Source organism: Bicyclus anynana, chromosome 5 (assembly GCF_947172395.1).
Source record: "Bicyclus anynana chromosome 5, ilBicAnyn1.1, whole genome shotgun sequence".
In the NCBI taxonomy this organism is placed as follows: domain Eukaryota; kingdom Metazoa; phylum Arthropoda; class Insecta; order Lepidoptera; family Nymphalidae; genus Bicyclus; species Bicyclus anynana.
The window spans coordinates 18,837,519-18,864,358 of NC_069087.1; the positions used below are offsets into that span (position 1 = coordinate 18,837,519).

At 36.9% G+C, this 26,840-nt stretch overlaps 1 protein-coding gene across 2 annotated transcripts in view; it reads left to right on the forward strand.

The window, feature by feature from the left end:
- Window positions 1-26,840, forward strand: part of LOC112050986 (somatostatin receptor type 2-like) — a 137,713-nt gene that overhangs the window by 59,061 nt on the left and 51,812 nt on the right. For both annotated transcript variants that reach the window (XM_024089426.2, XM_024089442.2), the window contains one exon: window positions 25,172-25,205. The gene's annotated coding sequence lies outside the window, so the exon portion shown is untranslated. The remainder of the gene's footprint in view (window positions 1-25,171; window positions 25,206-26,840) is intronic.

Below are 26,840 nucleotides of genomic sequence, written 5' to 3' on the forward strand. Positions count from 1 at the left end.
CCATTGGAGACGTTAATCTGTCAGACTCGTAAACTTTCCGACTGAGGATCTAAAAGTTGAACTTTAATTCGTTCAACGTTTTTGGCTCTCTTGTATGTAATATTTAGTTATACAACTGAAGAGTTTATCTGTCAAACGAAAAGTTGCTCTGTTATTGCAAGTGTAACAACAATACAACACTGTACACACGGTGTGCTGCACAACAGTGAACAACTGCAGTCTGCACTCATATATTGTTTAAAATTCTATTATTTAAATGTTTAATAATACTTTCTTTACAAACTCATTACATGATACACAAATAAACGTGAATTTATCATTGTATGCCCGATTAGATTTTTTTTTTTTTTTTTTAATTTATTTGGGTTAACAAACAGTAAACGATAAGATTACAATTCAAAAAATTACTGACATTAAGACTAAATCGTTAACCTACACCGTTAACCACAGATTAATATAATTAATACAAGAAAAGTGAAATATTAAAAGTGAAGTGACATTGAAAGATTAAGCTACTTATACATTAGATTTTAAATTTTTTGTGACAATTGTTTTTTGAATTTACTTGGACGAGTATCAGAATATAAATCAACGTAGGTATAATTATCATTATAGTTTCGCATTAGCGCATACATTGGCGAACGCTTTCCAGTGTTAGTACGGCATTTACCTATAGCAAACAATGGTTTTTTAATTCGCATTTGTGTAAGACGTGGAACTCTATAATTTAATTTATTATTAATAGGTATGCAGTCATACTTTCCATGACAAATGTCATAGAGGAGCAAAGCCAATAGCTGAGTGCGTCTAGTCTTAAGTGAATGAATATTGTATTTTTCAAGAAGATAATCATACGAGCTATAATTTCTAAAGAATTTGAAGTTTACACGTTTTAAGTATTTCTTTTGTACTGATTCAAGGGCTTCAATATACTTCTGGTAGTACGGATTCCATACCGATACAGCATATTCCAATTGCGAACGTATAAGACTCTTGTAAATGTAAAGAAAAGTTGATGGTCGGGTAAACTCCATACAACTTCGCATAACAAAACCATACATTTTAAAAGCTCTGTTGACAACATTATCTATATGAATATCCAAATGTAATTTTGAATCCAAAACTACACCAAGATCTTTAACGCTGTCTGCTGAGTCTAATTCTGTACCACAAAGTTTGTATTGAAATTTACTAACAACTTTTTTTTTTGTAAATCGAATTAATTTACACTTATTTAATGCTAAACTTAATTTGTTTTCCTTGCAATATGTTGAGAAACGGTCTAGATCTTCTTGGATTTTAACATGATCGTACAAATTTCGAATTGAGTAGTAAATTTTTAGGTCATCAGCATATAGAAGTATGTTGCTATGCTGGAAACACGTATTTACGTCATTTATAAATAGAATAAATAAAAGAGGACCTAATATAGAGCCCTGTGGCACACCAGAGGTTACAGGAACGAAAGCCGATTCGAAACCATTAACAACAACTTTCTGTGTACGGTTAGAAATATAAGATTTAAACCAACGCCAAAGACTGCCTCGAATTCCATTATAAGCTAGTTTATTTAGCAAAATTTTATGATCAACTCTGTCGAAAGCCTTTCGGAAATCTGTATATATACTATCTGTTTGAATATTTGTGTCTATTGCTTCAAAAAGGTATGTCGTATAGATTAAGAGGTTGGTGGTAGTAGACCGTTTTTGAACAAAGCCATGCTGCTGCTCGATTATTTTCCCATGTAGCGAGGGATAAATACTTTTATGCACGAGACGCTCGAAAAGCTTTGACAGAGCCGGATTTGATTAGATTGTATTTAAATTATTATATTAGATAGTTTTAGACACCAATCATTAATGAATTGACCTATAAGACCCGCAACGGCTACAGATTCGTAGGTCATCACTGGCAACACGCTGTTAGACCCAGGCCTACTGATTACTCGTATTTTCGACACAGAGTTGATGTGATAGTTTCGCAGTCAAACACATTAATTACTCGCCACGGAAACAAAGGCTCGCCGTCCATCAGTCACTTTGACGCGCCGCGCCCGCACCGCTCCGCACCGACACGGTGACACCTCATAAATCAAAACTAAATCTACAAGTTGGTCACACACCAGTAACAATCACCGCACTTATTGCCTATAATTGTATTGTCCGTTTTTGTTATTCGTTATTATTATGTTTTAGTTTTGTGTCTTCAGTTGTCGATGTCCCTACGACGTGTACAAAGCATTTTCGTTATCAACACATATTCGGCTCACTGCTGAGCTCGAGTCTCCTGTCAGAATGAGACGGATTAGGCCAGTAGTTCACCACGCTGACCTAATGCGGGTTGGCAGACCTCACACACGCAGAGAATTAAGAAAATTCTCTGGTATGCAGGTTTCCTCGTTTGAGACACGTGATATTTAATATCTTAAAATGCACACAACCTCTATATAATACACAACAAAGCGCTTTGATTGTTCACATTTTCCTATGACAAAAACGGCGAAGCTTTGACTAAGTTCTGCAATGCTCTTCCAATTCCTTCTCGTGTTGTTTTTTTTATAACTTGAGTGTGAATAATTTTCTTGGCAAGCTTCTCTGATCTTAGGTCACATGTAAGTTGGATCACGGAAAGTCTATTAAATACAAAATGTTCATTACATCAGGTACAAAATGACTATATTACATCATTACTTATCTTTATCAAAAATCGTTGAACGCTAGTAAGTACCCAAACTGTGCCCGCGGTTTAAACCGCTAGGTGCTAGGTGTGTGGTCAGCCTCGAACGCCCTTCCACACCCTCGGTGTTATAATTAGTCATTCATGTTCATTGTTTACAATCATTATCGCTGCCTGTCTAGACTATAATAAGCGGCTTCCAGGCTATTTGATAAATGAAAACAACGGCTGAAATTATCACTATCTACAAAGCAAACAGCTATGTAATGACTTGCGGCATTTGTACAATGACGACCTTTTACTTTTAACTTAGGTTCATTGAGTCTGTTTCAATACGACCAGTCAAAGATTCGAGTCCCAGGTAAGGTTAAAGTAAATAAAAGTTAGATAATTGTTTGGGCTTTATTGGACCTTTTTAAATCATAATATCAAAACGTAAAACAAAAATCAACGTCAACGTTCTTAAAAAAGAACCAATATAATATAAAGAAAATAATAGACATAATCTCTACTGTAAGACTTTCCAAATGTAACAAAGAAACAAAGTACAGTCAAAGAGCCAACTGATTAGGTCTCAACAGAGTCTTCAGTTGTAACTTCAAGAGACCTCTGAGCTACATCATTATACGTACGCTTGTCTACAGCTCACTGCGAGCTTGGTACATACATGAATGATATACATAAATGAACATTTACGTATTGTAACTATCATTGTTAATGATAATTACCAACGAATATTACGTAAACTCCGAGGTACGGAGTGATAACACCAACAACTTTCAAATTCCGGTCTGAGAATTTTTACCAAGAAGATTTTTGGAAGAATGAAAAGTTCAATACTTCCGGGTCATAATCCTGATGATAATGAGAATAGCTGTCATTTATGAACTAATTGAACAATTGATCAGCAAACTTAAGTTGACTGAGTTTCCAATGGCGATGAACTATATTTACTATATTTTGCGTCTCTAGAGTTTTGCATACGAGCGTAATCATTATTTGGAAGGGAGCTTCTTACTTAACATATCCTTACGTATTAGCACAAAGGTCGTTACAATCTCTTTATCTCTGAATACAAAAGTAATTAACTTTCAAATTTATAACAAAGACAATATGTGTACACGCGAAGTAATGAGGGATGTTCGTACGACATTACTCCAGTAATGGGAACACGACATGACAGAACAGGAGACTTCTTCTGTAATCATTTCTTTTTTAATTAATGGAACGTTGGGACTTGTGTTTTGAGATTCCTACATGTTGCTGTCTTTACTTATAATTAAATCGTTGAGATTCAAACAGAAATGTATTATCGCAGTCTTATATTAACTAGATACTGATTTTTTTATTACCCATAGGTACATTAAATGGTATAAGACGGTGGTGGGTGTACTATAATTACATTTTTTTTATTCTTTTACATGTTAGCCCTTGACTACAACCTCACCTGATAGTAAATGATGATGCAATCTAAGTTGGAAGCGGGCTAACTTGTTAGGAGGATGAAAATTCACACGCCAGACCATGACCAATCAAGAAAACCTCAATCGACCCAGCCGGGGATCGAACCCAGGACCTCCGTCTTGTAAATCAACCGCGCATACTACTGCGCCACGAAGGCCGTCAAAATTTAGCAACAGCTCGGTCGCATAGAGTCACACATTACAGTATTTATGAACAAAAGGTCTGAGCGCCGTTAAGTTAAATAATAAATGGAATTAGGTGCCACATTTATTTGACAAAAGGATTTATAGTTGTGTATATTATACGGCGGAGACCTGCTCAAATACGCCAATATTTGCTAATATCGGGCGCTCGCCGGGTTATGGCGCGACAGTTTGCACGGATCACGAGATTCGCGCTTGATTAAGCTCATCGACTTTCGCAAATATTTGTAGAATTTTCCTCATCCGCTGATGTTAGCTTTGGCCGAGCGGATCATCGAACTGTGCCGCGACAGCTGACTGACATCTCGTCACACAATGTGAGGTATCGTTACGAGTAAGTATATCGTATCGTAGAGTAGCCTGCATCATCGCTTACTATATTTATTTCGGAAAAATCATGAAAAAGAATAATTCCATATTGAAGCTAATATTACGAGCTACAATATCTATGTCCAATCATAAAAAGGCCAATCTTCTATTGATGATTATGATGAACTTATATTACGCACTACGATATATCCGAGAAGTACTCGTAGCTACAGCGCTGTACAGTTAGCTGTTTATCGTCAATACTTCTCATACCTCTCCACCACTCAATATTAATCGAAATACACACAATTTCGACACTTCGATGAGTGCACATCTTGAGGATAGCACATTACACTAACACCCATCAGCGGCGTATTGGCGCCCGCAATTAGCTGCGCCATCGCGTCTCTAAGAGCATTTGCCAAACACTGACAACACGACGATAGCCACACAATTACCAGCTATCAACACTATCGTAATGGCGACCGCTCTGCAAACAAACTAGCGCCCATGTCAAATGCATCGGCATCTTGCTGTGCCATTTGATGACCTACGGCTATGGGAATAAAGCTCAAATCAATGCCTCATGTTCATCATCAAGATTAGCTGCACTCATGACCCACAAATGGTACTAATGCAAAACCATTCGACTATGTTTAGTGTTGAGCTTTAGTGTAATTTGTAATGGTAGCAGGTGTTGAAGTAATATCTATACTAATATAATAAAGCTGAAGACTTTGTTTGTTTGATTGAACGAGCTAATCTCAGGAACTACTGGTCCGATTTGAAAAATTATTTCAGTGTTAGATAGTCCATTTATCGATAAAGCCTATAGGCTATATATTATTTCCATATTTCTACGGGAACGGGAACCACGTGATACCTCGCGGCGTCCTCTATTTCGTATATACCGATCGATCCTATTTTTCCAGTTTACCCCAATTCAAGACAATTCCAATCCCTAAGTCAAGACAGTCTATTACGAGTAAACCTTTTATCATATAAGTATTTAAAACAGTCCATTCCATGCTTAAAATATATTTTTTTTAATTTTAAGGCTCTTTGAAATATTTATATAAAAGCCTTACCTACGTAAATAATTCTAAAATATTTATTGTACAACATAATTTCTTCATAATAATAATACAGTTTATAGCATGGCGTCATTGGTCAGTTGGTCTCTCCAGGAAGTTTATAGTATAGACATACAAGTATAGCTAGAATCCAAAACTCTGGAAGACTAATATAACTCTTCCAGAGTTTTGGATAGTAGCTTAATTCTTGTTTGGATATACGGATTCTAGTTGGACTGGATTCTAGTGAATAAATAAACCGGCACTGTTTATTCACACCAATTTCAGAAATTACTGGCGCGGTAGAGGTAACTCGGTAGTATTTTATTATTTCATGTACTGCTAGAGGCTAGCTTAGTTTCATTGCAAGGCCGCAACTATGTATCACCGGGCGCAAGGCCCGCGGCCGGTGATACATACTATATTTCTGATACATATTATGATACATAGACCGTGTCGTACACGCAGCGAACTGCCGCAATATCCTGTGACTCCTGCGCCCGGGGGGGTCGTATTTTCGGCGGTAACATAATATTTGGCCTTGATAATCCAATTTGCTTTCGACGCTCGAATTTCCGCCGCTTGTTTACGAGACACGCTTGCACGCCGGGACTAGTTCGAGACCGATAGGTTGTGCGTTTAATTAGAAAATTTAGAAAGACATTTTAAGATCGATAACGCATAGAGAAATATTAACTTTCTCAATCTAATCTAATTGAAGTACAAAGATGAAATTTGGCAGAGAGGTAGTCTATAGTCAGTAGACGTCCGCTAAGAACGGATTTTGCGACAGGGCCGGAGCAAAGAGGTTCTAAGAGCAAACGAAATTGCGGCCGTCCGCTCGTTAAATATAAGAGCAATAGCATCTGTACTGAAAACAAAACAGTAAAAACTGAGTATTTGTATACGAACATTCATCATTATTAGTTGGGCACGCCTACTTTAAAAACTTCTTCTTACATTTAAACCATAAGCACCATCGGCGGCTAACCTTTTGATATCGGCAGACCTCGTAGTGTCAACGAACACTGCGGTCCCCGAAGGGGTCTATGGACGTTGGATATTTAAACTAAAGGAAGAAAAAAAACATAAAAATTCGCCGTCTGGTACCGTTATCGTCTGATAACTAAAAACCGCAGCAATATTCATAAGTACTCCCTCGAAATGTTTAATATCGCGCAATTTCCTTATACAATAACAAACCCCTTCCATTCCATTCGAATGCAACTCTTCTGTCTCGATATCAAATAAAACTATAAAACTATGGAAAAGAGATGCTTTTCAAGAAAATTCACTTTCCGCATCATCGCATGCATTCAAACAATAATAACAGGAAATGATATTGCGTAAACTTCACTCATCGAAAATAAATAAAATACGTTTGCGGAATAACATGGAATAACGAGGAATAACGGGGAAAATCGGATACTCTCTGCAATATTCCGTCCTCTAGGTTGCAATTTAGGGTTAACAAGTAGATATTATTACGCTATGCCAATCTGTGGGAACGTTCCAGAATTCAATCTCTAACTCGTCTCGTTACTCGGAGTTCTATTTCCAACACAGTGGGCGTTTCTGAATTCGGTAGAATAGCAATAATTAATTAATGTTCTTAGCGCCACAAATGTATCTACAACAATAGGGTAAAGAGCATTGAGTACAGGGTAAAATAAATCAGAGTAACGTAACTATAACGGCTCTTAATAACATTCTTTAAGTTACCAATAATCAATGTTTCGATTTTTCTACTGTTCGCATGGGTTTTTGTTCTTATACACCCCTATCTATAATAATATTATAAAGAGGTAAAGGTAGTTTTGTTGGGGGTAATCTCTGGACCTACTGAACCGATTTGGAAAATTCTCTTCACGTCACTTGTGAGTGTCATAGATATTATATCTCCGTATTCTCACAGGAACGGGAAGTACACGGGTGAAGCCGCGGGGCGTCGGATAACTTATAATTATAAAAAGTTTATCTATCATTACACAAAACACCGACTGAGCGCTGCGTTGGATGTATTTACTATAACATCGTGATTTGTTTATTAAATGCGATTATCAGTAGTTGAAAAGTAACAAACGCGAGTTTGTCAGGTGCCCTTATAGACCGAGAGCCAGCGACAGCCAACAGAACAGAACTTTGTAAGCTCATGCTCCTACCATAGATAAATACCGTAACCAACTATGGAGCTTGGACCGTGGTGGCTTTGGGAGATAGCAGGTTTTTTATCGGCATAATATGCGTAATGATATCCCCATTCGCCAGACACTTGGCTTCATAGCAACCCTTCGGTAGAGACCCTTCAAATTAAATAGTGTTTTTCGAAGGGTTGCCGCGAAGCTAAGTGACTGGCGACTGGTAATATAATTTTACATATTATACTGAAAAAAATTAAAAAAAATCACACTTATAAACCGACTTCATATGTTTTTCATGTTTTTTTTAATGTTTCTTACCGCATAACTTAGACATTTGTTAACCAATTTTGAAAATATTTTTTGTTTGAAAGAGTATATATTTCCAAATTGGTTCCATTTAATTTTCATGAAAATTGGTTGAGTAATTTTGTGTTACAATGAAAATAACGAAATTGCCCATATTGTGGCGCTTTTGCTCACTATGCTAGAATATACTAAAAACAGAAAAATAAAATATTTCTTGCACTACGGTTCAAACCCCATACTTATAATAGGAGCATGTGCTGACAAACTTTCAGCTTTTATAAAATGACGAAGGTCTGGCTGTCGCTGGCTCTTAGACTATTAGACAAAACAGCGAATGTAATCACTCGGCAGCGATTGAAACTTTTAATTAACTGCTGTAGGGCGGAGGACGTTCGCGCTTTGTTATTAAAACAATTAAAACTTGTACTAATTGTTGTACTACATTCATTGGATTTGATTTGACTCGCCCTTTACTACACGAGTAACTTCTAACTAATGTAAAGTTTAACACTGTTTCAATTACACGAATATCTGTAACTGTTTAGAATATATTTTAATAACTTAAGTCCGACTACTAAACTTAAGCTTTAATATTTAATAATCTTATGATTAATACATGTTATTAATTTAAATATGTTTAGTACCTATTCACAGTGATGTTCAAAGGGTAGTCGTAGTCTTACTTCATTTGATCTCAGCTCATAGCTGTAATCCTTCGGAGGGCGCAGGTTCGAATATGGTCCGGGCATGCAATTTTCCAGTTATGTGAATTTTAAGAAATCAAACGGGTGTCTTAAACAGTGAAGGAAAATCATCGTAAGGAACCCTGCACGAAACGAAAAAATTAAATAAGAAGAGGGTGAAATAGAGGTTGAAATTTTGTATGGAAACTATTCAACTACACTACACACTATTCAAATTACATATTTTTTAAAAATTAGTATGTGTTCTACCAAAAAAATACTAAAAATAATGTCATTCAAAATTTTTCAAAATTCTACCCCTATTGGGTTAAATTGGGATTGAAGTTTTTTCCGCGGCGTGTGTCACTAATATTTCGAGATATAGTTTTGTAAAATGATTAATGAACTATTTACTATACTTATAACATGCGAAAATTTAAGTAAAATGGAATGAAATAGGGGGGTTTTACATCGATTTCCAAGCGGTTGAAGTCGTGGAAAATGCACGGCTGGCTACGTTGGCTATGGAGCACAGCTCATAATTACGCGGCATAAACTAAACTAAACGCATTACAGAGCTAATCAACATGACCTTTGAGCTAATTACTAAACTGTGAACTGCTAATTTACATCTGCACTCGATACCAATATCGTAGAACCACTGAGCCAGATATCGTGCTCATAGCGAGGTGAATAACTCAGCTGTTCGCATCTACGAGTAACTACGTAACCGATGTAAGTGGATAGCACTTGAGCGGATTATCTGCACAAACATGTTACGTGCGGCTGCTTCGTTTAATTAATATACAAGTGCTTTAAAGTGAATCACTTCGTAGAGGAAGTGTTGGCTTAATGATGGGATTGTTATGCATAACATGCGATACAATCAACAGCCTGCATTCGTCCACTAGACATAGACCTTTCCGAGAGCGCGCCACCACACGCCTTCCTTATCCACCCACTTTCCACTACCTTCTTGATGTCGTCGGATCATTTAGCTGGATGGCGTCCTACACTGCGCTTGCTGGTACGTGGTCTCCACTCCAGATTACGTCTGCCGTTTGTTAATCCTTTGGGCTCCATCGGTTATTTTCGTTCTCCTATATTATATAAAATCTGTCTTAAAGTGTGAATGTCCACGGTGCTGTATCGTTTTCGAAACCCGACTTGTTCTAGTGGTTGAAAATCGTCGAATCTTCGGGAGAGGCGATTTGTAATTACCCTCGAGAACAGCTTGTAGATGTGGCTCAGAAGTGAGATGGGTCTGTAAAGTGCGATTGCATAATAAAATTTTACTACTATAAATGAAATTGAACAAATAACAGTCAATATGAATTATAATTGAATAAACAAAACATAGTTAACAACAAAAGCGCTAACTACAAGTATCATAAGAATTCGTAGAGTCACACAGCGGCGAGGTAACGATCTGTACTAAAAATATATCTGCGTAATCTAAACATAGTCTATTTAAATTTTTCATACACCAAATTATTATGGTAGAAAGTATCAGGGTCTTATTATATTTAAGCAATCTTTGTAAACTTGCTTTCTGATGAATAAATAAATTATTATTATTATTATTGTTATTATAATTGAATAGATCCATAGAAAAGCGTAGTCATCATCGTAGCTCAACGACTCGAGAAGCTGAAGTGGAAATGCGTGGAGCACATAATTCGATGAGCCGATGGATGTTGCGATCCCACCAATATGCTGGAATGGTGACCCAACACCCAAAAGCTCAGTGTTGGTCGACCGCCCACCAGGTTGAATGACGACGTTGAGTGAGTTGCAGAGTTGCTGGATACAGGTGAAAGTTCCTATATGAGGCATATGCCCATCTGCCGATGATGATACCCAAAAACACAATGTAGCTCGCTACTTGGCTAACTGTACTCGTATATTTTATAAAAACACAGTAAACAAGGCCAGCTGAGTGCAGCCGACGAACTCGACCGAAGCAATAATGTAAACAAAACGAAAGTTGAGCAACTTCTTGTACTAACACTACGATACCGACCTTGCGCGTTGCCTCAAGAGGTATAAGACATGACGCGAATGCATTCTACACGACTCCTAAACTTGATGGAAAGTGTTTTCAAATAATTCACTATATCCCGCTAATTAATTATTATTTGTAGCTTTCTATATAATTTATGATTATTATATTCTAACTTTTACTCATTATTACAAAATTATTCGGTAAGGTATTGTGCTCAATACTTTTGGACTGACAACTTGCGATAGTTACACATACCTCTTTCAATGAAAGCTAAAAGTTCGGCCTCTACTCCTGCCAGAGTTAATACTGATGGTGGGCTGTGGTGGCTTTGGAAGATTGCTTGTTTCAGGCCTAGACCGGCAACCACCCAATTAAATAGCGTATTTTATTATGAGAAATCAGTTCTTGATTTCTTTTTAGATATTCGTCAGAAATCCAATTACAATAATATAATATCGATTTACCAGATTAGCTTTATAAAGTGATAGGAAAAGAAGAACAAGGAAATGAGAAAACATTTTTATTTTCGTTATGTCCCGGAGGTATTCGAAGTGAATCTCATTAAAAACAGTTCCGATATTCCGAAACAACAAACAACTATGAAAATAGATTGGAAAAATACGACGTCACGACCCCGGACGCAATATTGCGTCAGAGTTTAAACACACCTCGTTTTTCATCGTCGGTTAAAAATAAACACAATTAGTAAACATTTGCACTGTGAAAGCAATTTTTTCTAAGCTCGTAATTTGTTTGGTCTACGCTCGCGGCGATCCAGCGCCCACTTCTAGACAGAGCGAGTCAATGGATAAAACCACAGAATACATAATACATAAGTATTCATACATTGAAACATTACCTGTATTACACTGTACCTACGAACCACCAGAGTAAGTCTAAGGGTGCTTTTCCACCAGAGATGTGCTACGCTATCTATATCTATAGGTAATTATTATAACTGCACGGTGTAGTAAAGTGCATTGTAACGGATATATTATAATATATATAATATATCCGTTATAGGTAATTATTATAACTGCACGGTGTAGTAAAGTGCATTGTAACAGATATATTATAATCAACTTCGCGGGAGTGCCGGGATTGCGCGGTGTGCAGTATGAACTACTCGAGATCACTCATTCAATTACTCGGCGATGTAAGTAAGATGTTGGTCTCTTGTACTTTATACACTTTATAACTATATAGAGATTTAATACGTCCAGCTAATTAAAAAAAAATCGAAGGGCATTCCCACAATTATTGTTTTTTCTGATCGTGTAAATGTCGTTAGCTCCTTAACGGAACCTCAGCGGCATCACCGATTAGGACGAACTCAAAAGCCTTTCGATTCCAGTCTCTACTTTCAGTAACCAAAATCTACGTTTCAACTTAAAGCATCACAATCACAATATGAAACAGCTGCCTTTCAGTCCTACTTGTAACTGTCTCATTTTTTGGTTGAGTATATTTCGTTGTAGTTGGATGCAGTTATTACATATTATTGACGGCATGAGAAGTGAGGGGCGATATCAAAGTGTGTCGAGGCGTCTCGCGCTTTGCCAAATAGCACTCGCAGGGAGCACATTGCGCGATAAGTGGCGACCAGAAATGGGTCAAATCAGTTCAGTTATTTATCGTCGGCAATTATTTATTTTTCATAGACAGTTCTGCAATGGCTTTGAGATAGTAGGTTCTATGATTACACGGTAAAGAAAAAATAGTACAATATCTACTGAATACAATCTTACACATTGTGAACGTAGTAGTTAAGGCCAGAAAGAAAAATTATGCGTCCTTTATCTGTCTTCAAATCCTAAGATGATTTCAAAGCCGAACGAATTGTATGAAAATTAATTTGTATTTGAAATTTTAAAACTTCAACATGAAATTTTGCTACAAGTCGCCGTAGTAATAATACGGACCTATAGTAGTCATTAATGCTTTGTTCATAAAATGAACAAAACTTTCATGATTTGTTTCGTTAATTTTCAGTAGCCCGCCTTGAAGCAGAGTGATAGGGAAGCTTTTATGCTTTATTTATCCTATAATGCCTGGCCCAGTGACCCAATGCGCTCAGGTAATACTGGTGACTCTTGAAACTCATTACGCGTGAGTCGCAGAAAGCGATCGCTATCTAATTAGACAAAACCATTACACCAAGACTGCCATTGTGCAACAATTAAAGCTTTTATACGACTTTGATAGCGCTATATAGTGTCATAAAAGCGCCATAAACGTCGCTCTCATTTTCCTACAAACAATAAAATGGAAATAACCTGTCTATACAGAAATAATGTGACCTATTTTAAGTTCAAGCATTTTATTGTGACCGGGCGGCACTTGGTTGAACTCAGTTCAAGTGATGATAGTAACTGAACAGCTCACCAGTTATTGAGCTAATAGTTATTACGTCTAAAGCGACTATATAATGATATTATATGCTTCAATAGCTCTACTTTTCATTCAAAATAGCACATTTCAAAAACAATGGTATATTTTTGGAAATTAAAAAAAGAAAATAAAAAGATTTATTACTTTAAAATTATGTAAAAGTTAAAAAAATATATATATTAAACAACATACAACCGACTTCAAAAACACAAACGTACGCAGGAAACTAAACAGCAAACAATAACATTGTATTATTTTCTACCTACTGATCAGTTTGAAGGCGGTGCCAAGCCGGTGGGGTATCTCAATTCAAGCATATTTAAGTCATTTCTTAAAGAATCACATTGATTTCTTCTTTCATGTGATTTTTGAAATTACTTAAATATGTTAACCTTGTCCAATAAAAAAAAAATATTATCAATGTCGGACTACTCTGTAAAAGTTTTACATTACAATTACAAAATATACCCTTTAATTCGAAGCCAGTAACATATGAATTTGTAAAAAAAATCAACCCTAAAAGTAGATAAAAAGGGGATGATTGAATGTTTACTCAATAAAAAAGAATTATGAAAATCGGACCACTCAGTAAAAAGATACGCGTGTTCATACAATACGCATCGAATTAAGAATCTTTCTCCGTTTTTTCGTCGGTTGAAAATACAACAACGTTATTGCATGTCCTACATTACACTGATTAAGTAGACATTGTTATCAAAATTCAAAAAAAAAAAATACTTACTAACGCAAAAAAATGGCTTTTTTGAAATTAATGCGAGGCGAATAATCGTACTTTACATAGGACCGTCAGCAAAATTCATGCTTTTCGCCATAAATTTTATTAATGCAAATTTTCAAAAGTGCCATAGCGTCAGGTTAATCTTAGAAATGACGAGTCGCAATGAGCGGGCGGGTGCTGGCTCAGCGGTTTTTAACCAGCAGGCAGGTATTTATGTTCAAAGCGAGCACGTGTTTACACTCTGTTGCGTTGTGTGAATGCGCCTAATTAATGCCGCGGGCGTCCTGGTCTGTCCCGGGCGGTTTTGGGGTTATTTCTGTTTTCACCGACTTCATAAAAAATTCTAACTCAAATTTGTTTATTTCAACCGGGTATACTGAGCGTGCCAATATTAGCCAAATTGGTTTTTCGTTTCGTTCGTTTTGATTTATTGTTGTTTTTACATTAATGGATTGATAGATTTACAAATTGAGAACTTAAAATTAAAGCTATGAGGGTTCCGAATGCGCCTTGCTCCTAGAAGAACCCACAAGGAATTCAAAAATGTTTTATGTACTAACACCATTAACAATATTGTTTACAACCAAGTAATTAGCCAAAATAATGAGCTTTTTATCGTTTACATAATAATCCTTCCAAATCCTATTGTACCAAATAATGTAAAACAATACATTGCGGACAAAGGAAAGCCTGGCCGAGACGCAATTGTCCATAAAATAGGTCAGTCTAATTGGATTCGTCAAACCTTCCTTCCCCAAAAAAACAATGTGACAAGAAATATTTACATTAACAAGAACAAAACAAGCAAAAGTTTGTAAATATTTACAAGGGAAGTTGTTGGTGATTTATGGTAACTTTTTACATTTTAAAAACTTTTATTTAACTTGCAATGTATAAATAAAGTTATTTCACGTGCCTAAAACCTATGAATAGATACTTGAAAGAAATCACGTACAAAATGCCTCTCCCCAATCCAAAAATTTCTTATCAGTTTCACAAAAGGAAAGTAGGTACCTACAATATTTCAGCTTGGTAGTAGCTAGTTAATAATTTTGGCTGGGTATGTTCGTCATAATATTATGTTCGTAAGTCACTCATTAGGTTAATTTTATAATTTTAATGTGTGAGAGGAATGGACACTTTCTAGGCAAGCGCCCCTTATCATAGATTGTTCACCATTGTTTTCTATTGGGCAGGATTGTAGTCATTTGCAAGTCAATTAACTACAGAAAAAATTTCGTTGGAATATTTTGTTTTTAACATTTTTGCTGTTTTATTATTTTAGTTTATTTTAATTATCTTTTGTATCGTCCGTAGGAGGGTATCGTGTTAAACTTTCGAATCAAAATATTAAATTTCCCAGATTTGGATGTTATCCTATTACGTTACGCCACGTGGCGTACTATGAAATTCGATACAACACAGCGTAAACACAAAGTTGGCCACGTTCTCGGATTAATTTATCGATAACATCTAATACCTCTGATAGCGCTCGCTGTACCGCAGGCGGCATGATTGCCTCACTTACAGAATCTTTCTTATCAACTTAACTGGTAGATCAGAATTATGTTTACTTATAATTTAGAATTTCACCGGTAAAAGCTTTGATGGCTACGATTTTATGATTGAATCTCTGTTTCATATTGGATTGCAAAAAAATAAACAGGTGTTTTTTGTTATATTACAAATGTATTAAATTAGCATTTTGAAAATTTTAAATTGAGTTAGTGCGAAATTTTAAGATGTATAATTAGAGGGAGAACGAGATATTTTGTTTCATGTGACCTTCTTAAACAAGGACTTATCGGATACCTAAATACTTATTACAATATTTTAGTAATATGTATAATTATACATTTTCATTCCCATAAAAGTTCAATGCTAGAAGACACAAATAATCGGTAGGATCAGCTTAAATTTATTTCAAAATTTTGTGTATATCGGGCCTACAACTACAGTCGTTTAAGGAATTTAATATTGTGTAAATTATCTGACTTATAATATTCTTGTTTATAAAAGAAATCAAGTTCAATTTAATATAAATTTGAGTGTTAAATTTAGTTATTTTGGATATAGCGAGTGTAAAGTGGACAGAAAGCTGTTATCCGATTGGACGCGCTCGCCCGACACGAGAGTAATCCGCACGTTCGTCTGTGCGGAACACTGTAATGTTAAATCTGAAACATTTGGCGGAAATTAACGCCACAAATGGACCTAACTATTACATCTATATTATATTTGTGTTATGTTAAAACTCTTTTCTTTTCGTCCAAAATTACCTACTCAGTTCCTGAAGACGAAAGTCTTCGAACAGTGCATGTTGCCTGTGATGGCCTTATTAGAAGGCTCAAAATCACACAGCGGGCGATGGAGCGAGCTATGTTTGGAGTTTCTCTGCGTCATCGAATCAGGAAAGATGATATCCGTAGACGAACCAATGTCATTGACATAGCTCAGCGAGTCGCGAAGCTGAAGTGGCAATGGGCAGGCCACATAGTTCGAAGAGTCGATGGACGTTGAGGTCCCAAGAAAAGAAAATCTTCTGAAAAACACCAAGTTGAAAACATCACATCATAAACTTGTGGGGATATATTGAGGAATTCAACAAACAGATACAGTTCAATGACCGCGGTACGTGAAGCGACAACCGAACAAATAGCTCGCGAACTTCAACTGTACTCATGAATAAGTAAAGCTTTTACCTTTCAGACAACAAGTATATACGCGTACATAAGTGTTATGATAAATAGCACTTCTCTCTACGCCTACGATCTGAGATCTAGAGAGATTAGACTAGGTTTAATACAGATTTATGTGTCTTCTGTAGATACGAGAAAGTGTTGTATATTATTTAAATATTATTAAATTACTCCTTTGGCTTTATTCATAAAGGAAACTCAAAAGGAGACAAATATTTCATTTGATTTTTATTATAATTTTTTTATTGAATTTCTCTCACTCAGTGATCATCGAATTTATAAACCGAAAGCATGTCTTATTATCTACTTATCTTCTTTTCCTCTTTTATCGGTTATTTTTATTAACACGTATCTCGAGAGTATTACTAAATATGCGTGTTACTATTGACCATAGAGAAGGTTTTACTGGACAAAAGCCCCATACAACCATTGCAAGCTTTTCTAACAATTATTCTGAAATTACGGTATTTCTAAATATATTTCTAAGATATAACAATATTCTATTAATACAATTGATATTCTCAACAGAGAACAGGGAATCTCTATGACATGACAAAAGTAGGGTAGCGTGGGGCTAGTTGAGCATCGAAATATCTCACAAACTATTAAACGCACACAGACACTTCAAATTGCGGAAGCAGTTGCAGGAGTGCCATTCATTGACCACCACCAGTTAGTCAGTCTTTTTTTCTTGTTGAGTAAATGCCGTTGGCTCCGTACGAGACTACTACGAAGACACCGTAGGGGTTGGGCGAGCACAGAAGCATCGAAGACTCTCTAAGAGCGTCTCCGTGACCTGAGTGAATCAGTCCAGACGCCCCCAAGATCGTGGGTTAGAAAATCCACGACCTTGGGGGCGTCCTTGGGGGTGTAGAAAACGGACCTCGTCTTCGCCGGCGAAGACGCTGTGTAGCTTGTGTTCGTGTTGCCCGGGAAGCATGGTCGGTTGTCATGTCATCGTCTGGATCGTAAAGGACGTTCTTGGGTCGTTTCTGCGTGCAGTTAACGTTTAGGTTGGGAGTGTAGTTGCAGGCCTCAACCACTAGTTGGTGGGGATGGATGGAAAATAATTTTGAGAGAGCTATTTCATGTAATTTGCTAATGTCGGTAGGTCAATGGAGGTCGTTATTACGTACAAATCAGGGTGCGCCCGTGATTTGACGTAGAAATCGATTTTGTAAAGTTTAAAGCGACCTAAGGGTCGCTTTGGGACGGTGGGCAAACACTACACTAGCGTAGATTAAGATTGGACGGATCGTGGTTTTATAAAGCGTAAGCTTTGAACGGAGGGACAATTTACAAGGAACAGTTGAATTGTTACAGAACAGAGTATGCAGGTACTTTATCGTTTTTTAAATAAAAACCTAAGTACTGCACAAGAACATAAAGCCGTCTGCGATCACAGCTTTCCGTGATCTCTAAACATAACGAGGGTCCTGCAGTTTATACAGAATTATAGAAGCTCGTAACGACGGACAGTACTTAGTGCTCTATGGTTCAGGATTAAAACGGCGTGTGGCGGTCCGCCAACTCACTTCAAAGTTACGCCAATGAATGCCTTATGGCTCACTATTTGGCAACGGCCGAGTGTATGAGGTAGGCTTTAGACTACTAATGTTACTATGAATTCAAATGGCTTTATTACCTCTTGGAACTGCCGCGACTCGTGACTCGTGATTGCTAAATCGCTTAATGCTATAAGGGTTTCCTTTTGCCAACGGAATGTAATTACTTTTATAATTTTCTTGGAGTTCTCTACTGAAATCATAATGATTTTTCAGTAAAAGAACGTACTGATGTCTGTACTTGTACTTGGTAGAAATATATCATCTCGCCCAAAGATTTTATACTATTAGTTATGTCACTAACGTACCGAAACTGAGGCGTAATAAATTTAAGCTTTGATTGTAGTTACTCTACTCTATTCTTTAGGTAGGTCCTTATAGTCACTCCCTTATAATCTTTAGGTACTTTTACTATTTTGAAAGCTACTAGTGGGTACTAATAACTTCCACTGAACAATCAAGTTCCGCCTTGTTTCGCCGTGTAAAAGCATGTACTAGAACAGAATGTACACTGCGGTGCGAGCCGTCCGCGCCGGAGGCGAGCCCGCCGCCGCGTAACGTACGGCCACCAACGATGTTACACTGCAAGATATGTTACGTGCCTACAAATCACCACAAAAACGGATCCGAATTTAGCTACTCCACTAGCGCACATATGCACAATTTCGAGTTTACTAACATTATATATTTAGGTAGGTTAGGTAGGTTAGTTAGGTAGGTCCAATTTCGAGAAAGAGGTGAACCGTCGAATCCAACTCGGCTGAACTGCATTCGGGAAGCTTCGCGACATCTTTTCGTCCGAAATTCCTCAGTGCCTGAAGACAAAAGTCTTCGAACAGTGCGTGTTGCCAGTGATGACCTATGGTTCCGAAACTTGGTCGCTAACTATGGGCCTCATAAGCAGGCTCAAAGTCACACAGCGGGCGATGGAACGAGCTATGTTAGGAGTATCTCTGCGTGATCGAATCAGAAATGAGGAGATCCGCAGAAGAACCAAAGTCACCGACATAGCTCAACGAGTTGCGAAGCTGAAGTGGCAATGGGCGGGGCACATAGTTCGAAGAGCCGATGGACGTTGGGGTCCCAAAGTGCGGGAATGGCGACCCCGCACTAGTAAGCGCTGGCCGACCCCCCACCAGGTGGACTGACGACATCAAGCGAGTCGCAGGGATTCGCTGGATGCAGGCGGCTCAGTGTCGTGATGTTTGGAAGTCCCTACAAAAGGGCTATGTCCTGCAGTGGACGTCCATCGGCTGATATGATGATGATGATAATGATATATTTAGGAGTATGTTTATATATACGAGTAGTTTTTACACTTCCTTATCGTATTAATTGTTTAAATAAGTTTCGTTGCTTACCTACTATGCGACTAATTGAAATTAAGAAAATTAGCCACATTTGTTCGCCTTAGTTTCGACACGCTAGTAACATGTCTAATAGTTTAATATCTTTGGCGGCAACAAACAAACCTGGCCCAGCTCACTCACGACTTTGATAAATAGCCGCGGGATTTGTAAATTCTTGTATGTACATAACTAGTAGACGCCCCGCGGTTTCATCCGCGCATTTACTGTTTCTATGGGAATAAATCATGATGATGATGATGATGATGGGAATAAATGACACTCACAAATAACGTAACTTGCTAATGATAAAAGAATTTTTAAAATCAGTTAAGAAGATCCAGAGAATAACTTTTAACTTCTTATAATATTATTAGCCGACGCGCCGCGATTTCACCCGCGTAGTTCCCGTTCCCGTAAGAATACGGAAATAAAATATTGCCTTTAGCCTCATTAATAACGGGGATTTATAGCGATAAAATAATTTTCAAAGTTCGGTTCAATACATCCAGAGATGACCCGCTACAGTACCACAAACTTTACCTCTCCATAATATTAGTATAGAAGTATAGATTATATTTTATATGGTTTGTCAGTACTATACGAGTAAGTATACCATATACTATGGTATACTTACAGCTGAATCTGATAATATAAAGAAGATTAATTGGAGTGTATATTTTTACGATAAAAATACTTTTACTATAGATTGGAATACTGTAGTCCTACAGTAGCTCAGTAGTTCAAAGCCCTGGCTTGGGATAAATGAAATACTGAGCTTTTCTGTCTTCTAAGACCATCAGTAAAAAATCTGCCTTCAGTAAAAATAACACGAAATATAAAGTGATTCAAGAAATTTTTAAAATTAACCCCTAACTGATGAAATAGGGGTTGAAAAATTACATTGATTTCTACACGGACGAAATTGCGAGCGTCCGCTAGTAGTCAAATAAGACTCTAATAAGCCTAACAATCTTTAGTGAGCAGCAGGGATATTATAAGCTTTATAATCTGTCTTCAATATGAAAAAGCCAAGCACTGTAATGGGCTTGATGATTACAATTTCTCTTCATTCAACATTACATTTATTTATTCCTCAGTCTATGTTTACACTTTGTGTCGAAGCTTTGGTGGGCAAAAATTCGACAGCTGTATAATTACGAGCGCAGACGACACCGGGCGATACACTTCCAAAGCTGCTCAGGCCGGTGTCAGGTGTTTAGTTTCATTAGAACCGACTCAAAAAGATATTTTCGTCGAAAGGCTACCAAACGCCGAAGCCTTTTGTGATAAAGATCTTATTACACTGAGAGTAACTAAATTAACTGCTCATTTTGTTTACAGAGTTCAGTTAATATTTGTGGTGAACGTATATTTTACTTCTGAATGAAATTAGATTTATAAAAATATATAAGACTAGATGACGCCGCGTGATTCCCGTTCCCGTAGGAATGCGGGGATAATATATAGCTTATAGCCTTCTTCGATAAATGGGCTATCTAACACTGTAAGAATTTTTCAAATCGGACTAGTAGTTCCTGAGATTAACGCGTTCAATCAACCAAACAAACAAATAAACTCTTCAGCTTTATATTATTAGTATAGATATTTTACCTTTGACTGATAGAAAAGTGTCTAAAGGTGTGATGTTATGTTATCGTGTCTACTCGTACGTTACACACTTTTATTAGAATTAGTTGTAACGACTTCTTTGTCGGAAATTATTTTGTAATCATTATAGAAAAACGCCTTTTTATTGGCTTAAAGGACATTAAGTTCTTCACAGTACATTAAAATCATTCCAATAGTATAGACGGGCAAGTCAAACTTAACACCCCACTTTTTACGTGGAGGTTACAAAGCCAACCGTTTACTAAATTATTTCTTTGAAAAGTGATTTACTAAATCCCAGCAGCTCCGTGCCCTATCTCCCGAGATCTTAATCTTGTTAGAATGAATATTAAACACCGCCTACGCTTTTAAAATGAAAATGATTCACCACAATCCAGTGAAATTGTAACAGAAATTCTATTTTTGGTAGTCGGTTAACTTTAGATGTGCACCCACAAAGGGTCCAGTGTCGTATACTGTACACCGTAGTCTCCTTATACAGGCTTTGACAACAAGGTTGACAATGGAAATATTGGTAATTTAAAAAAAATATGGTTATTGTTAGTGTATATGGTTAATGTAAGTATGGTTCCATAAAATAAAAGAATCGCATTACTTTACCTACAAGAAAAATGAGACATTAAATGCATTTAAATTTTTAAACCGAGTATAAAATCCATCACGGGGTGTCAATGTATTGGATATACTCGTATCAAATCGGAAAAATCCTCGACTTGGTGACGTCCAGACGTGTAACAGCATCCGGCGGACGCGTGGTAGCGTCGACGTAGCGTATATATAGCGTCCATTTAGCGTCCGCCGTACGCCACGAGTCCGTACAATCCGGACAGCTCCGGATATATTATTCACTACGTGGACGTCCTCGCAATAGATATCCATTTGCAATAGAAAGCATTTGAAGCTCCTTTTTAAAACATCGTGTGTCTTATATGTTATAATGAAGACAAATTACTATCTGAAGTGGTTGAAATATTTGTCTGTTAGTCCAAAGTTGACCGGAATGTCTAAAGGCTTCCCTTTTCTCGAGTTAATCGTCATTGATTTCAAAATGTATACTAAAAAGTGACAGATATTTTGCGGCTATACGTACTACGTTTTAAGATCAAGAATACTTAACTATTTTTGTACCCCTCCAGGGTTATAATCAAGCTGTAACTAATGTGTAAACTGTAGTTATTAATTAGTTATTTCATTACAATTACATGGTTAAATTATACTATGGTTAAAAATATTGCACACTTTGTATAACATCCGCTCTTTGCCGAACTTCAACAATGGACGTGTGTTCAGATTTGTCTCAGTTGTAGGAAATATTATAGGTATACTATAACGAAGCCGAGTTTATCTGATTGAAGCACACAGATCGAGCGTTGTGTAGTGATTACTCCTCCAATATATTTTCTTTACTTACACAATAAATAAAATTTTCTTAAAAAAGTACATCGTTACCTATGAGACGGGGCGGTTACCTAAGCCGGCTGCGCGGTGCGCTGTGGGGAGTTCAATTTATTTGGTATTGTCATACTCGCGATATTTTCCTCAAAGCGCACTCATATTTATGGCTGAAATATAATAAAACACGAGTTAAGGGGATGTGGCCGGAATATCTATTAAATTTTACTATTATCAAATAATTTAACATGAGATGGGCTAGAGAGGATTACCTCTATCAGTCTGCTATGAAAATATTGTTCTTCAGAGAGGTGGGCTGTATAATAAGGTTTATACCCTCATTTTAATTCGTTTGTTGGTAAACGATTCACATCGAGTATGGTTTATTTATTACCTATTAATATTTTAATAACTGCAGCTGTGTTTCACGAGCTCCTGAGTCAGGCTATGTAAATATTGTAGTTTTCTTTCATCTTAGACATCAGTAGCTAAAGCCTAAAATGTAAACAACTTTAACGTGCAATGTGCAATCAATGGTTAAAGATGGATTTTCTCCCACAAACAATCAGCATTTTAGGCCGTCGGACCCAGTCACTATCAACACCTGATAGTAGTCGCTGAGACAAAAATTGTTAATCAATCTATCAATCAATCAATCAATAATTTTTTATTTCTCCAGAATATGGTACATTTACATAGGTCTTTTATATTATATTTAAACACCATAGTGCAAATTACCTTAGATGCAAAGCACCTTAATTATAGCAGAGACTACTCCCTGCTGCGACAATTAGATATACGCGGGTGCTTATTGTACAGATAATCACTTTTTTTTTTAAGTTTGCACTCGACTACTACTCGTCGTACTACGTCGCCTTAAACATAAAATCTGCAGGGAGAACTTACCGTACAGTCGTTACTCGTTATATCGGGACATATCCCGGAACAATACACTCTGCCGCCGCCGTCACTTTATAGCGATACCGTGAGGTATAGCGTGTGATACTCGGATTGGACATATGCTCATATGAAGATTATGACATCTTTACCTATTTGCATCAGATAATGAAGGTTATGGTGATACTAAAGCGATAACGTTGTTTTTTATAACTGTTGCATTTAGAATTTCTTCTTCATGATTTCCAACATAGGAGCCTGTGCCAGGAATTGTTTTTTATTCTCGTTCAGCCCTGGGAGTTTGAGACTCATACGAGTCTCAGTGTTAGTATGATACAGTATTTCATCATTACTTAGGCCGAATAGTATCATTATCATCATCAACATCATCATCATCATCATCATCATCATCATCATCATCATCATATTAGCCGGCGTCTGCTGCAGGATATAGGATTTTTTTAGGGACTCCCAAACATCACGATTGTGAGCCGGCTACATCCAGCGAATGAATTTGACCATTAATTGTCAATATTACAATCCCTCTTTTTACCAATCTTTAATGCGGCTTAACTCCGTTGCTCTCTTTGGAAATGCCTTCCAAACCTAGGAGCCCCTCAACGACTGCTAGCAAGTTAGTCGCGAAGTATCCTTTCTTCTTCTGCAGGCACTGCTTTTTCCGTATTTACCCTTCTGATTATTCAGCATGAGCCTCACTTCTACGGCTTCTAAACTGATGAGGGTACTTCAATCGAAACCCTCGTCAGGTTAGAAGCCAGAAGACTTTTACTAGAAGATCACCTAAAAACACTGTGATAGTTTTGTTTTAGTTAGTTTAGTTATTCAGACTATTTTGTGAAAAGCTCTATGGCTAAGATATCGTATGTTGAATAAATCGATTTGGTAGTAAAATAATAACCACTGGCCATAAATAGTATAAAATCTTTGCTTTGCTAAGCTCAGAAGAAACCTCGTAAAAACTCATTACTACAACCTACTAGAACCAAAGTCTGAATTAGAAAGAAAAACTGTGGACAAAACTTACACGTGGTGGCGGAGCGACGACCCCATTAAACGATTCGATCCTTTCAATCTCCCATCCAAATCTAATAAAAAACGTTTACTATGTTTATAAAGGATTAACTTTATGACACCATCAAATAATTTTAAATTCAGTTTTATCTATAACTACAAATTTTAAATCGAAAATTTGTAGTCACAGCGCAATCGCACTATATAAAGTGTGTTATCTATGCGCACTATAATCAAATTGATGGATGACAGGCAAATATGACGGACTGTCGGACCTCAGACAATGTATATGGTGGTAGGAGAGCATAAGAAGTAGGATTTATTTTAGCACAGAATACATTCTACATAGTATGAAAACGAGGGCGAGATCACGGAACGCGATCTCCAATAATTGAGATAAATCGTCTTATCTCGTAAGAAGAGTAACAAAATTTTCAGTGAATCAATAAAATATGTTGCTATCATTCGTCACAATTACATCCATGTTTGGAAAAAAACATGGATGTAACTGTTCATTGAAATCAAATTTAAGGAAAAAAAAATGTAATTTCTTGGAAAAACTAGTTTGAGTTTTGGAAAACTTAAATTTATAAGAGTAATTTTCTTTTATTGTTTCAGAAAATAAATGGTGCTTACGATTTCCTGAAAACAGGTAAGAACTTTGAGTAACATACAGCTCGTGCGGATCAACTTGACATCTGGCTCGAATAATGTTTGTACTGTTTGGTAGGTGTTAATGCACACGAGTTATACATACACATATGTAGATTAGACCACGTGTTGTCAGTTTGAAATCACTGGTCTATACACTTTGTGATAATAATGACGCTGTTAGTATTCGTAGGGTAGAATAATATTAATTGATTATGAAACACGGCTAAAATGCACGTGATATTAGGTCGGAGTATGCCCGACTAGTTTCGAACCCATACGGGGCCCTTAGTAATCAGCTGGTTCTTGCAACGCGGCACGATCCAAACTTAATCAATTAATATGAATACTCTACACTCACGATAGTTTAAATTCTAAAATATTAATTAAGTTAATTGTCGACAACTATAACATAAGTGTATTTTTTTATGTAATGGCAAAGTCTTTGACAGCGCTAGCATCCGATGTTAAGTGACGAACGATGCAATCTACGATGGAAGCGGATTTACTTGGAGGAGTAACATGTTTACTACCTTTACCTCTGACGGTTTCTTCCCGGCCCTAAAACGGAACGGTAATTTCTTAGCGGTAGATCTTGGCCTTTAACTACCCACAGCTGACAACCTACCTATCTACCATCATACTTGAGCCAACATTCCAACCAGGTGGGAATCGAACCCAAGACCTCCCCATTGAAAACCACAGTAATATCTACTATGCCAGAACGGTTAACAAAATTTCTTGAGGAAAGATAACAGCGATTTTTTACTATAATTAATCTTATTAAACATAACTCAAAACAGCAGGCTAATTCTGGCTAATGCTAGTAGACATGTAGGAAATTGAAATTCTATGTAACAAAAATTTCATTCGGTGCCTACTGGTGGAAGTTAGCAGAGGCGCCTTTACCTATAGTGCAAGGGGTGCGGTGCACCCAGGCGCCGCGATCTCAGGAGCGCCCGAGCACCACTCGCCTAGTGACGTAAACGTGTCTAGTTTTAGCAAATAAAGGCAAATAGGTAACTACTTACAAGGTATTTGTTTGCTACATAGACAGTTTGTGGTAACTTTAAGTGCTGTTTGAACATATTCCATTTTAACAGTGCTCAGCACGGTACTAGAAGGCGCTAGAATGCTGTTTGCACCCGGGCGCTACGTGAGCTAGAAATGCCTCTGCATGTTAGTCTTAATAGGTCCATGATTAAGAGTAGGTAGTCGACATTTCTCAAATTGATTTGTTGTTTGTATTAATAGGTTGATAATAAAGACCAAAAATTAATAGGCCAGATTATCTATTGATTGTTGTTATAATTTTTAAATTGTTTTATTTTAATTACATCAAAGTAAGAAAAAAATTACTGGCCGGTGTTTTACTACTTACATAACCGCCGCCCTGACCGTTGCTCACATATGAAATACGGCTAGGAGCGTCAAACTACCACTTAGTGACAGAAATTATACTCGCCCTGTCATTTCTGTCGCATCTTTTCATGCGACTTTTTATGGTGACGTTAATGAATTATAATTTAATAAAGTGTCTTTTGCACGCGATTGTATCTGCTCCATGAGTCTAGGTGTACGTTTACGAGAAGGAACTGTCGTAACGCATTTATATATCATCTAATGGTGATGATAT